The sequence below is a fragment of the Lontra canadensis genome, unplaced genomic scaffold, assembly GCF_010015895.1.
Source record: "Lontra canadensis isolate GAN:19392208 unplaced genomic scaffold, GSC_riverotter_1.0 scaffold90, whole genome shotgun sequence".
Lineage (NCBI taxonomy): Eukaryota > Metazoa > Chordata > Mammalia > Carnivora > Mustelidae > Lontra > Lontra canadensis.
In genome coordinates, this window is record NW_022631084.1 from 356,786 (window position 1) to 370,910 (window position 14,125).

A 14,125-nucleotide genomic window follows, 5' to 3' on the forward strand; every position below is an offset into this window, starting at 1 on the left:
TAAAGGTGACAGCTACTAATATGTCCAAGCTGACTATTGCTATACAGGAACAAAGACTTGAATTGCCAAATCTCTACATTTTTCAAAGAAGTGAAAACTCCAGATTTTTTAAAAATAAAATATCTTGATTTCATTTTAAAAATAAAATATCTTGATTTCAACAATGTGGCCAAACAAAATACATCAGTGGGCTGGAATTTGTCCTTGGCCATCTGTTTCTTCTCTAAGAAGAACTTGTTCTGTTAATGAGTAGTTTCCCCAAAATTTAGAGTGTGTTCAAGCTTTTGAATAACTCCTGGAAACCAGTGGTTAATGGTTCCATGTCTGGGGACTCAGAGTTGAGTGACACATTGCTTCTATCCAAATGGAGCTCCGAGTCTTGTCAGGGGGAGGGCATGTAGCCAAAGGCTTAGATCACAACATAGGTTTATGTGGAGAAGAACAGGTAGAGATGCAGTATTAGTCCTGCCATGGTGTTATGAGCTGAATTCTGTCCCCCCACCCCAACACACACACAAATTCATATTTTGAAGTCCTAATGCCTAATACCTCAGAATGTAACTTTATTTGGAGATAGGGACTTTAAAGAGTTAATTAAGTTGAAATCGGGTCATTAGGGTGGGTTCTAATCCAATATGACTGATGTCCTTATCAGAATAGATGAAGAAGAGAGCCAGGGAAAATGGCAGAGTAGGAGGATCCTGAATTCACATCCTCCCACAGACACCCCGAGGCAACTATGTGTAATGCAACTCACTCTAAAAATGACCTAAAGACTGACAGAACAGACTATTCATGGCTAAAGACAGAAGACTATATCAAGAAGGGTGGGAGAGGCAGAGAAACTGTTGCCAACCAAACCCCTGGTGTGGCAACCCACAAGTGAGAAGAATATCACAGGCACAGAGGAGTGAGGAGGTCAAGTCCCACACTGGGCACCCTTGGCCCTAGGTACCTGCAATACGAAGATGAGCTCCCAGAATGTCTGGCTTTGGAAATAAGGAAGGCTTAACTCTGGAAGAACTAGATGGCTAAAACTCTGCTCATAGAAAGCCAGTGCCCTGTATCACTTGGTCTGAGACCTAGCACAGAAGCAGCAACTTGAAAAGCACCTGGGTTATATGGGAAAGATTTTTTGAATAATTTTAGGACATATGCCAGAGGGGCAGGGATCTGCAGAAGCTTTCTCTGGGAATGGAAGGGCTAGTTGGTACCATTTCTCTTGCCTTCCTTCAGCTTCTAATCAAACACCTGTGGGAGGCAGTTATGACATTCTCCATTTACCTTGCTAACACAGTTTGCCCCACCCCTTTAAAGTTGCTCCACCCAACCTGCCTGCATGGCAGGTGTCCAAAGTAGCTCCTACATTGCCAATCCTAGCAAGCAACTTCAGCTGAGACTGGCATCCTTCCAGAGTGACTCTCACCACCACACCCAGTGGGCAGCCCCAGTGGAGACTTGCACCTGCCCAGAGTGACTCTTGCCTAGGAAGAGGGGAGCTAACCTCACCGACCTGCGTTCCTGCAGCAGCCAGAACAAGGCCTTTCACCCAGCAGTGTAGGGTTAGGGGGCAAGACTTGGCTTTGGGTGTGCACAAGTCAGTCCTAGACAGCTATTGCTAACAGCCAGGCTAGGGGCAGCCCCACCCACGAGTGTGCCCATAGCACTTGTAACCCAGCCACAATAGGAGGGCTCATGCAGCCCACACAGGGGACACTACAGGAGCACCAGGTTCTGGTGACCAGGGGGGATTGCACTACTGGGCACCACAAGACTTTTACACAGACCACTATTTTCAAGACCAGAAGATGTAGCTGACCTACCTAATCTATTAAAAACAAACAAAGAGGCAAAATGAAGAGATGGAGGAATATGTTCCAAACGATGGAACAAGACAAAACCCCAGAAAAAGAGCTCAATGAAATAATGTAATCTACCTGGTAAAGAGTTTAAACTAATGGCCACAAAGATACTCAACAGACTTGAGAGAAGAGTGAATAAACTCAATGAGAACTTCAACAAAGAAATAAAAAATATATTAAAAAAAACAGTTGAAGGGGTGCCTGGGTGGCTCAGTGGGTTAAAACCTCTGCCTTCACCTCAGGTCATGATCCCAGGGTCCTGGGATCGAGCCCTGCATCGGGCTCTCTGCTCAGCGGGGAACATGCCTACTCCTCTCTCTCTCTGCCTGCCTCTCTGCCTACTTGTGATCTCTCTCTGTAAAATAAATAAATAAAATCTTAGAAAAAAAACAGTTGAAGAAAACAGTAAGTAAGATGAAAAACACACTAGAGTGAATAATAGATTAGAGGATGCAGAACAGATCAGCAATCTGACAGACAAGGTAGTTGAAAGCAAACAACTCCAAAAAGCAAAAAGAAGGAGGAGGAGGAGGAGGAGGAGGAGGAGAATTAGTAGTAGTAGTAGTAGTAGTTGTTGTTGTTGTAGTAAAAGGTGGGGATAGTAGGATGGAACAACACCAAGCATGCTAACATTTGGATTGTAGAGGTCCCAGAAGGAGAAGACAGAGAGAAGGGGTAGAAAATTTATTTGAAGAAATAATAGCTGAAAACTTTCTAACCTGGGGGCAGAAATAGATATCCAGGTAGTAAGGGCAGTAGATCAATCACTTATAATGTTAATATGAAGGTCAGAAGACAGACACAATAAAATCAATTATATCTACCAAAATAACTGAAGAGATACATAAAATACAGATGTAAAATATGGCATCAAAGGCATAAAATGTAGAGGAGGGGAAATATAGTATATTTAGAATGAGTTTGAACTTAAGCAGCTATCAACTTAATATAGACTGCTATATACATAAAATGTTACATATATATGTTATATGTGTAACCAAAATGCAAAAACCTATAATAGACAAACACACACACACACGTACACACACACACACACACACACAAACACACATGCAATAAAAAGAAAGGAATCCCAGCATAACACTAAAGAAAGTCATTAGACTTCAAGGGAAGAGAGTAAGAGAAGGAACAGGGAACTACAAAAGAAATCAGAAAACAATTAACAAAATGGCAATAAGTACATACCTATCAATAATTAGCTTAAATATAAATGGACTAAATACTGCAAAGAAATAGGGTGAATGTAGTGTATTAAAATACAAGACTCATCTATATGTTTCTTACAAGAGACTCACTTTAGACCTAAAGATACATAGAGACTAAAAGTGAAGGGATAGAAAAAGATATTCCATGCAAACGGAAACAAAACAAAACAAAAACAAAAACTGTGGTAGGAATACTTATATCACACAAAATAGACTAACCAAAGACTGTAACAAGAAACAAAGAAAGGCACTACATAATGATAAAGGGAATGATCTAAGAAGAGTGTATAAGAATCGTAAATATCTATGTCCTCAGCATAGGATCAACTAAATATGTAAAGCAAATATTAACAGACATAAAGGGAGAAAATGAGAGTAGTGCAATAATAGTAGGGAACTTTAACAACCCACTTGCATTAATGGATACATCATTTAGACAGAAAATCAACAAGGAAACAGTGGCTTCGAACAACACATTAGACCAGATGGAATTAATAAATAATGCTGAATATTTCATTAAAACAGCATAATATAATTCTTTTCAAGGCACACAGAACATTTTCCATGTCAGGCTACATGAACATTAGGCTATAGAACAAGTCTCAATAAATTGAAGAAGGCTGAAATTATATTAAGCATCCTTCCAACCACAATATATCATGAAACCAGAAATCAATTATAAGAAAAAAAAAAACAGGAAAAAATATAAATACATGGAGGCTAAACAGAATGCTACTCAACAATGGGTCAACAAGGAAACAAAAAAAATAAAAAAAATACATGGAGTCAAATGAAAATGGAAACACAAGAGTTCAATATCTTTGGGACATAGCAAAAACAGTTTTAAGAAGGTAGTTTATAGTAATACAGACCTACCTCAAGAAACAAGAAAAGTATCAAACAATCTAACCTTACACCTAAAGGATCTGGAAAAAGAATAACAAACAAAGCCCAAAATAGACAGAAGGAAGGAAATAATAAAAATCAGAACAGAAATTTTAAAAATGAGACTAAAACAAAAAATAGAAAAGATAAATGAAATGAAGTGTTGGTTCTTTAAAAAAATAAAATTGATAATCCTTTAACCAGACTCATCAAGAAACAAAGAAAAAGCAAGGACTCAGATAAATAAAATAAAAAATGAAAAAGAAGGGGCACCTCAGTGGCTCAGTTCGTTGAGCGTCTGACTCTTGGTTTCAGCTCAGGTCATGATCTCAGGGTCATTAGATTGAGCCCTGCATGTGGCTCCACGCTTGAGATTCTCTCCCTCTCTCTCCCCCTCTACTCTTCCCCTCGCTTGTGCTGTCTTTCTCAAAAAAATAAATAAAATCATCTAAAAAATAAAAATAAATTAAAAAAAATAAAAAATAAATGAGAGAAAAGAAGTTACAACTGACACCATAGACATACAAAGGATTATGAGACTGTTACAAAAACTTACATGCCAACAAATTGGACAACCTAGAGGAAATTGAGAAATTTTTAGAAACATACAATCTTCTGATAATCAGGAAGTAATAGAACAGACTGATTACTAGTAATGAAATTGAATCAATAATTTTTTAAAAAAAACCTCCTAACAAAATAATCTGAGACCAGATGCCTCCACAAGTGAATTCTGCTAAACATTTTTCTTCAGTTTTATTTTTTATTTAAATTCAATTAATTAACATATAAGTATTATTGGTTTCAGAGGTAGAGGTGAGTGATTCATTACATCAATTACCCTCCTTGATTTCCATCATCCAGTTACACCATCCCCCACCCGCCCCCAGCAAACCTTTTTGTTTCCTATGATTAAGAGTTTCTTACATTCTGTCTCCCTCTCTGATTTTGTCTTTTATTTTTTTCCTCTCTTCCCCTATGATCCTCTGTTTTCTTTCTTAAATTCCACTTATGAGTGAGATCATATGATTATTGTCTTTCTCTGATTGACTTATTTCACTTAGCTTAATACCCTCTAATTCCATCCACATCATTGCAAATGACAAGATTTCACTTTTTTGATAGCTGAGTAGCATTCCATTATATATATATACCGCATCTTTATCCATTCATCTGTTGGAGGACATCTGGGTTCTTTCCATAGTTTGGCTATTGTGGATGTTGTTACTATAAACACTGGGGTACAGATGCACCTTCAGACTACTACATTTGTATGTTTGTGGTAAATCCCTAATAGTATAATTGCTGGGTCATAGGTTAGCTCTATTTTCAACTTTTTGAGGAACCTCCATACTGTTTTCCAGAGTGGCTGCACCAGCTTGCATTCCCACCAATAGTGTAAGAAGGTTCCCCTTGTCTTCATCCTTACCAACATATGTCATTTCCTGAGTGGTTAATTTTAGCCATTCTGACTGATGTGAGGTGATATCTCATTGTGGTTTTTGATTTTTATTTCCCTGATGACAAGTTGTGTTGAGCATTTTTTCATGTGTCTGTTGGCCATTAGTATGTCTTCTTTTGAGAAGTGTCTGTTCATGTGTTCTGCCCATTTCTTGACTGGATTTTTTGGTTCTTTGGTGTTTAGTTTGTTAAGTTATTTATAGATTTCGGATACTGGCCCTTTACCTGATAAGGCATTTACAAATATATTCTCCCATTCTGTCAGTTGTCTTTTAATTTTGTTGACTGTTTCCTTTGGTGTGCAAAAGCTTTTTATCTTGATGACATCTCAATAGTTCATTTTTGTCTTTGTTTCACTTGTTTTTGGAGATATGTCTAGCAAGAAGTTTTTGTGGCTGAGGTCACAGAGGTTGCTGCCTGTGTTCTCCTCTACAATTTTGATGTATTTCTGTCTCACATTTAGGTCTTTTGAGTCTATTTTTGTGAATGGTTTAAGGAAATGGTCCAGTTTTATTCTTCTGTATGTGGCTGTCCAGTTTTTCCAGTACCGTTTGTTGAAGAGACTATCCTTTTTCCATTGGATATTCTCTTCTGTTTTGTCAAAGATTAGTTGACCATAGAGTTGAGGTTCTCTATTCTGCCCCATTGATCTGTATATCTGTTTTTGTGCCAGTACCATACTGTCTTGATGATTACAGCTTTGTAATAGAGCTTGAAGTCCAGGATTGTGATGCCACCAGCTTTGGTTTTCTTTTATCTACTGAACATTTTAAATAATAGTTAATTTAAAAAAAATATTTTGTTAATTTATTTTACAGAGAGAGACACAGTGAGAGAGGGAACACAAACAGAGGGAGTAAGAGAGGGAGAAGTAGATTTCCCACTGAGCAGGGAGGGAGCCTGATATGGGGCTCAATCCCAGGACCCTGGGATCATAACATGAGCTGAAGGCAGAAACTTGACTGAGCTACCCAGACACCCTGAGAAGTGTCAATTTATATCCTTCTCAAACTATTCTAAAAAAAAAAAAAAAAAAAAAAGAGGAAGGAATGTTTATAAACTCATTCTATGAGCCCACTATTACCCTGATATCAAAACCAGACAAAGACACTACAAAAAAAAAAAAAAAATATATATATATATATATATATATATATATATATATATATTTTATCCCTGATGGACAGAGATGCAAAACTCTTCAACAAAATATTGGCAAACTGAATTCAACAATACCTTAAGAGGCTCATTCACCACGATTGAGTAGGATTTAGTCCAGTGGTGCAAGGATGGTTCAATATCTACAAATCAATCAACATGATACACTGCATGAATAAAATGAAGGATAAAAATCATACACTCATCTTAATAGATGCAGAAAAAGCATTTAATAAGATTCAATATCATTCATGATAAAAAGCTCTCAACAAAGTAGGTAAATGTACCTCAACATAATAAAGTTCGTATATGGCAAACTCAGAGCTAACATCATACCTCACTGTGAAAAGCTGAAAGCTTTTCCTCTAAGATCAGGAACAAGACAAGGATGGCCACTCTCACCACTTTTATTCAACATAGTACTGTAAATCATAGCCACAGCAATCAGACAAAAAAAAGAAGTAAATTATCCACATAGGTAAGAAAAAAGTAAAGCTATCACTATTAGCAGATGATATGAAAACCCTAAAGACTCCACCAAAAAACTACTGGAACTAGTTAATGAATTCAGAAAAATGGCAGGATACAAAATCAATATACAGAAGTCTATGCATTTATATGCCCTAATTACAAAGTAGTAGAAAGAGAAATTAAGAAACCAATCCTATTTACAATTGCATCAAAAAGAATAAAATACTTAGTAATAAATTTAAACAAGAAAGTGAAAGAACTGTACTCTGAAAGCTGTAGGACATTGATGAACAAAATTGAAGAGGACATAAATAAATGGAAATATATATCATCTTGGTAGAATTAATATTGTTGGGGGAGCCTGGATGGCTCAGTCTGTTAAGCATTCAACTTTTGATTTCAGTTCAGTTCATGATCTTAGAATCATGAGATCAAGCCCTACATCAGGCTCTGTGCTGGACATGGAGCCTGCTTATGATTCTCTCTCTCCCTCTCCTTTTGTCCTTCCCTCACCTCTCCAAAACAAAACAAAATAAAACAAAACAAAACCCCAAACTCAAATAGATTAAAGCCCTAGACCTGAAACCATAAAACTCCTAAATGAGAACATAGGCAGTAAAAACTTGGACATTGGTGTTCACAATATTTTTCTGGATATGTCTCCTTAGGCAAGGGAAACAAAAGCAAAAATAAACAGTTGGGACTACATCAAACTGAAGAGCTTTTGCACAATGAAGAAAACAATAAGAATAAAAGGAAAAGACAACATACTGAATAGGAGAAGATACCTGAAAAGGGTTTAATATCCAAAATATATGAAGAACTCATAATACCCAACACAGAACCCCCCCAAACACACACACACACACACACACACACACACACACAACATAAAAACTTACAAATAATCCAATTAAAGAAAAGGCAGAGACTGCTCAATTTGGCAGCACATGTACTAAAATGGAAACAATACAGAGAAGATTAGCATGCCCCTGTGCAAGGATGCCAAGCAAATTCACGAAACATTCCATATTTTTTAAAACATGGGCAATAAAAAATATTACAAAAGAAAGAAAGGAAGGGAGGAAGGAAGGAAGGAAATGGTCAGAGAACCTAAATAGACATTTTTCCAAAGACATACAGATAGCCAATGGATACATAAAGAGGTTCGACACCACTAATCATCAGGGAAATGCAAATTAAAACCATAATGAGAAAACAAAACAAAACCATAATGAGATATCATTTTACTCCTGTCAGAGTGGCTGCTATGAAAACCAACAAGAAATAACAAGCATTGGTGAGAATGTGGAGAAAAAGGAACCCTCATGTACTGTTGGTGGGAATATAAATTGGTGCAGCCACATTGGAAAATATTATGAAGTTTCCTCAAAAAATTAAAAAGAAAAATACCATACAACCCAGTAATTCTACTTCTGGGTATTTACCAATGAAAACAAAAATACTAATTCAGAAAGATATATGCATCCCTATATTTATTACAGCATGATTTAACATAGCTAAGATTTGGATTTTAAACAAAGAAATGACATCATCGGATTCACAGTTTTTGGAGAAACTCTAAAGAAGAAAGAAACCATCAATAGATGTATGGATAAAGAAGTGGTATATACACGCAGTGGAATACTATCAACCTTTAAGGAAAGAAATCTTGCTATTTGCAACATGGATGGACCTAGAATATATTATACTGAGTGAAATAAGTCCGACAGGGGCACCTGGGTGGCTCAGTGGGTTAAAGCCTCTGTCTTCGGCTCAGGTCATTGTCCCAGGGTCCTGGGATCAAGCTCCACATCAGGCTTTCTGCTCAGTGGGGAGCCTGCTCCCTCCTCTCTCTCTGCCTGCCTCTCTCTGCCTACTTGTGATCTCTGTCAAATAAATAAATAAAAAATCTTAAAAAAAAAAAAGAAAGAAGTCAGACCAAGAAAGTCAGATTCTATATGATTGCACTCATATGTGGAATCTAAAAAATAAACAAAAAGCAGAGACAGACACATAAATACAGAGAACAAACTTGTGGTTTCCAGATGGGAGAGGGTGGTGGATGGGCAAAATAGTTGAAGGTGATTAAGAGGTACAAAGTTCCAGTTATAATACAGGTCATGGGGATAGAAAGCACAACAGTATATAGTCAATAATATTGTAATAATGTTGGATGGTGACAGATGGCAACTACACTTTTCATGGTGACCATTTTGTAATGTGTATAATTATCAAATCACTATGTTGTATACTTGAAATATAATCATAATAGTATATGTCAGTTATGCTTCAATTAAAAACAAAGAAGCTGGTCATCCAAATGACTTGTTTAAACAAATTTTTTGAGAAGGAGAGGAGACTCGGATCAGACACACATACACACACGACCATGTGAAGACATAGCCAGTAGACACCATCTGCAAGCCAAGGAGAGAAGCCTTGGAATTGAACAGTCAACATCTTGTTCTTAGGTTTCTAGTCTCCAGCCTTGTGAGAAAATAAATCTCTGATGTTGAAACCACCCTGTCTTTCATATTTTGTTATGGCAGCCCTTGCAAAATAATGCACATGTGAAGTCTTAATTTTGCTCAGAAAAGTCTGTGAAGGTTTCATAAGGAAATTGCTACCTGGGGTGCCTGCGTGGCTCAGTTGGTTGAATATCTGACTCTTCATTTCAGCCCAGATCGTGATCTCAGATTCATGAGATTGAGCCGTGCATCGGGCACACACTCAAGCGTGGCGTCTGAGATCTTCTCCATCTGTACTTCCTCCCTGCCCTCCACGCCCCCCCCCGTTCCCTGCTTGTGCAAACACATTCTCTCTCTCTCTTTCTTTAAAATAAATAAATAAAATAAATCTTAAAAAAAAACAGAAAATAATTTCTACCCATATATTTGCAATAAAAGTCCTGATTTCTCCCTGTCATGATGATATTCTTAGGTTCAAGGCATATTCTCTGCATCTCTCTAGGCAAGGTCTAATGACTTTAATTACTTTCTATACATTTATGCCTTTTAAATCTATTAATCCTCATGTTTTCTCTATACCTGGCCACTCTCCTGGTCACTAGACATGTTCACCTAGATGTCTCATAAACTCTAAATGAAAATATCTTCCTTTTCTACTCACCACTCAAACACACACCTTCTCTTGTGCTCTCCTTTACTATCCATCCATTGTGAAGCGGAGACTCTGGGACTCAACAAGACTCCCTTTACCTCCACTTATAATTTGTCACTAGTTCTAGTTCACCCATCTCCTGATGATCCTGTCTTCCTTTACTGTCTAGAGACCTACCTCGGTACAGGCCTTTACCATTTCCTCTATTATTATTTGTTGGTCTTTTTGGTTTCTTTCTTCTCCAGAGTTTCTCCAAAAACTGTGAATCTGATGATGTCATTTCTTTGTTTAAAATCCTCTGATGGTGTCTCACCACCCATAGCATAAAATGAAAAATCCTAGGCCTGTCAGACGAAGGACTTTCACCACAAGTAAGTGATGACTCCACAGATAAATGCCTACTTTCCTTAGTTTCATCTTCTCTCTTCCCCACGTGTACACAAGATTACCACACCCAGGACTAGCAGTTCCTCAGATAAGCCATTATTTTGCAATTCCTTTGCATATTCATGCTCTCTTTTTTCTTCCCTGTTAACCCCGGGGAGCTTCTGGACAATGTTAAAGACTCTGCGCAGATATCACCCCCTTTTACAGAGCCTTTCCCACCTGCACCTTCCTAGGCACTCTGTTTTTGAAGATAGTCGATGGACACCATTCAGTACAGGCAACAAATAAATGTCTAGAAACAGGTCTAACATTGCTTGAAAGCCACCGGAAGCACCTCTGGGAAAGGATGTCGATTCTACCAGGGTGACCGCTTAAGATGAACTGGCAGGCAGTGCTCTTGCTTTGCTACAAAATCAAAAGCAGGACATCCTGCTGATCTGAAATTTTTCACATGGTCTTTGAATACTTTTGGTGCTTCTCCATCCAGTATAACACCTTCAGGCACATAACTAATCTATATACAAGTAACTGGGCCCAGATCACTGGGACACCATCATGAGACAGTCCCAGGCCAGGTCCTGACGGTATCTACTGATACTGAGCATCATCCCAAAATGTGCTGCCTGCCCTGCCCTGCTCTGCCCTGCCCTGCCCTGCCCTGCTCCACTCTGGAGCAGTCACTGTCATTGATCCAGAAAATCATATGTTCCTGAGATATCACAGCTACCTTCTTTCTGACCACAGCCCCCCCTTTGGTGCTCTGACTCTGGAAGGTGCTATGTCACACCCTCCATGTCACTGCCATTTGTTTACATCCACGACTTGTAGACACACCAGCAAAAATTCTAGAACAGAGCATTTCTAAGATGACACCTTTGAAACAGATTAATCACTGTAGAAGTATAAGGCCAACACCAGGCAAAGCCCATGTTTGGCTCCATAGGAGAGAAGAAAGTCTTTGGAAGCAAGATCTTGTTATTTGATGCATTATTGGTTTCCTGCATAATCATTTCCTTCTTGTTCTTTTATGATAGTTTGCAAAAACATTTTTAAACATGGCGACTGTCACAGCAATGCTAAGTTGTACATAAAAGTACAGAAATTGAAACCAGTCACAAGTCTTTATGTTTAAATACACACAAACCTAAATTGGGTTAAACAATAAAGAGAAGTAGATGGTTTCTGAATGGTAACGGAAAATTCTGGAAGTAGGGCTAGCTTCAAGTGAGGCTTGATCAGTCTTCTGGACTATGTGATTAAGAACTGACTGAGTCTGTGAGGGAGAACACTGTCCTAAATGAACTGAGAACAGATCATAGTGCCACCAGCAGTAGACTTTGGCGATAGACAGCTGCAGGATGCGCCAAGGTACCTCTCTGACTGGGAGTCCATCCAGGAAGTGGTAGAGACCAGATACTGCATCTTAAACCATGGAGAATATAGAGGACACTGTTTTTCCCAGAACACACCTTGTCTCCATTTCTTGCCTATGACCTCGTGTAGCTGCACACCTCGCTGGTGGACCCAGAGCCTGCCTTGGAGAGAATCTGGGGAAAGGTGTGAAGTTCTGAAAAACAGCATTTATTCTGAGATCATGACCTGAGCTGAAATTGAATGTCGAGCACTTAACCACTAAGCCACCCAGGCGCCCCTCAACTGATCTTTTAATGCCTGTCATATTCTTTTAAAAAAGAGGAAAAAAATTTAAAAATACACACACACACATATATATATCTGGTGAGATGTACATAAAAAAAAGTCAGAATCATTTTAATTCTTATCCTATATAGATGTTTTCCCTGAATATATCTTCATTTATAATGAATCAAGCCAAAATATTGGTCCAAAGCACTTATAAGCTCTAAAAGTAAAGTGTCACATATGTTCAGAATGCAGATCTTATCCTTCTGACCAGTTTTGATGCAGTTAGACCAAATGAGGAAGCAAGAGTTAGCTGGTAAATGTGGGCAGTGTCTGTTCCCACCTCACACCGCCCTGGATTGTTCTACCCTGGATTTGGCACCTTATGAGTGAGTGGTCTGGGTATCTACTCTGCTTTGGTTGTGCGAACATGGCCAGTTCTGTGCTATAAACTTCCAGACGAACAAGCTTATAGGAAGTGTTTGAGAAGATTCAAGAACACTGGAGCAGTGTTATTTTATTTTTTCTTTGTCATTTTAATGTACATGTGATCTACCCAAATTTCTTTCCATTAATGAATTTCATAAGGAGACTTTATATATATATATGATATATATCATATGTATATATACAGTTCTAAACTGTATATATTTCCAATGTGAGTAGCATTTCTTAATATCTTACTCAGTCTGCACTAGCATCAGATTTCTTGGCTGACTCCTTTTCTCCTGCCAGAGGTGAAGCCAAGTGGAAAAAACAGCCAACATTTTCCATTTCTTTGGCCCAAGCGACCACAATCCTGCATTTTGCTCTGCTCTGCCTAAGTAGCCATACAAATGAACATATAAAAAAAAATATTGAATGAGGTAAGTGTAGGAACATATAAAACACTGCCTTTCCTTTTATTCGATGAGGCAATCAAGGTATTCTCTAAATATTTCTCATTGTGGTAAAAAGCACCCATGATTGTGTAGACATTGTTTTATACTTCCGGTTATATACATGTATTTAACTGCACACACAAAAGATAACAGTTACAAGGCAAAATAACATATGAAATTGATTATTAAAATTTGTTTTAGTAACATAGCCTCTGAGTTGTATGCAAGCTAAATTTCATCTTTAAAGTATTTCTTGTTTTAGCACTGACTAGTATATAATTTATTCCAATTTAGGAAGGGGTCTGAGAATAGAAATGTTTAAATAATGGTTAAATTTTGCCATGGGTCAATTCTGAAGTAGAATGCAGGGTCCAATTACAATGTAGGCTGTACTTTGGCCCTCTTATTAAGGTCAGCAAAGCCAGGATTCTATACGTCTTAATCGTATCTCCTATGACTAATTCAGTCCATAGGATTATACTTATGAATATTTTATATGTAGCTTCCAGTAATAGTGCTCATTCTATCAATCAATATCAAATTAACCTCAAGATTACTGAAATCTGGAATAAAATATAAAATATTGAATCATCCATTTTTAATAGCATAGGTTATAAATGTGTATTGCTCTGGAGAAATGACTCTTGATTTTTTAATGCAAAATTTATGAGACAGTTTGGAACAGTGGAGAAAGTTCTGCATTCTTCCCTCCACGTTGGAGGATCTGCTCAGTGGAAACAACTATAGACGCCATCATGTATAGGACATTGGTCTACCTGTGTCTCGTATTCCTGAAGATGTCCAGTGTCAATTCAACTTGAGGAAATTCTATTTAATGTAATGTTGTCTAACACTTCAATTTAATAAACATTTCATGATCAAAGTAAATGTTAGGTTGTGTTAAGAAACCATCCCTTAGTTGTAAGGAAAGCAGTTCTAATTCAGGTCTGTTTACATGAAGGGTATGGGTGCAGGAAAGTCTCAAAGAGCCAGTGCTAACAGGACAGGTGGCCTCACTGGCACTAGCGAG

The 14,125-nt window shown here is 37.8% G+C and overlaps 1 non-coding gene across 1 annotated transcript; it reads left to right on the top strand.

Moving 5' to 3' along the window:
• The first annotated feature begins 7,994 nt into the window (after positions 1-7,994).
• On the top strand, positions 7,995-8,100 carry LOC116854364. Its single transcript, XR_004380146.1, has one exon. It is a non-coding gene; the product is annotated as a U6 spliceosomal RNA (small nuclear RNA).
• The last annotated feature ends 6,025 nt before the right edge of the window (positions 8,101-14,125 follow it).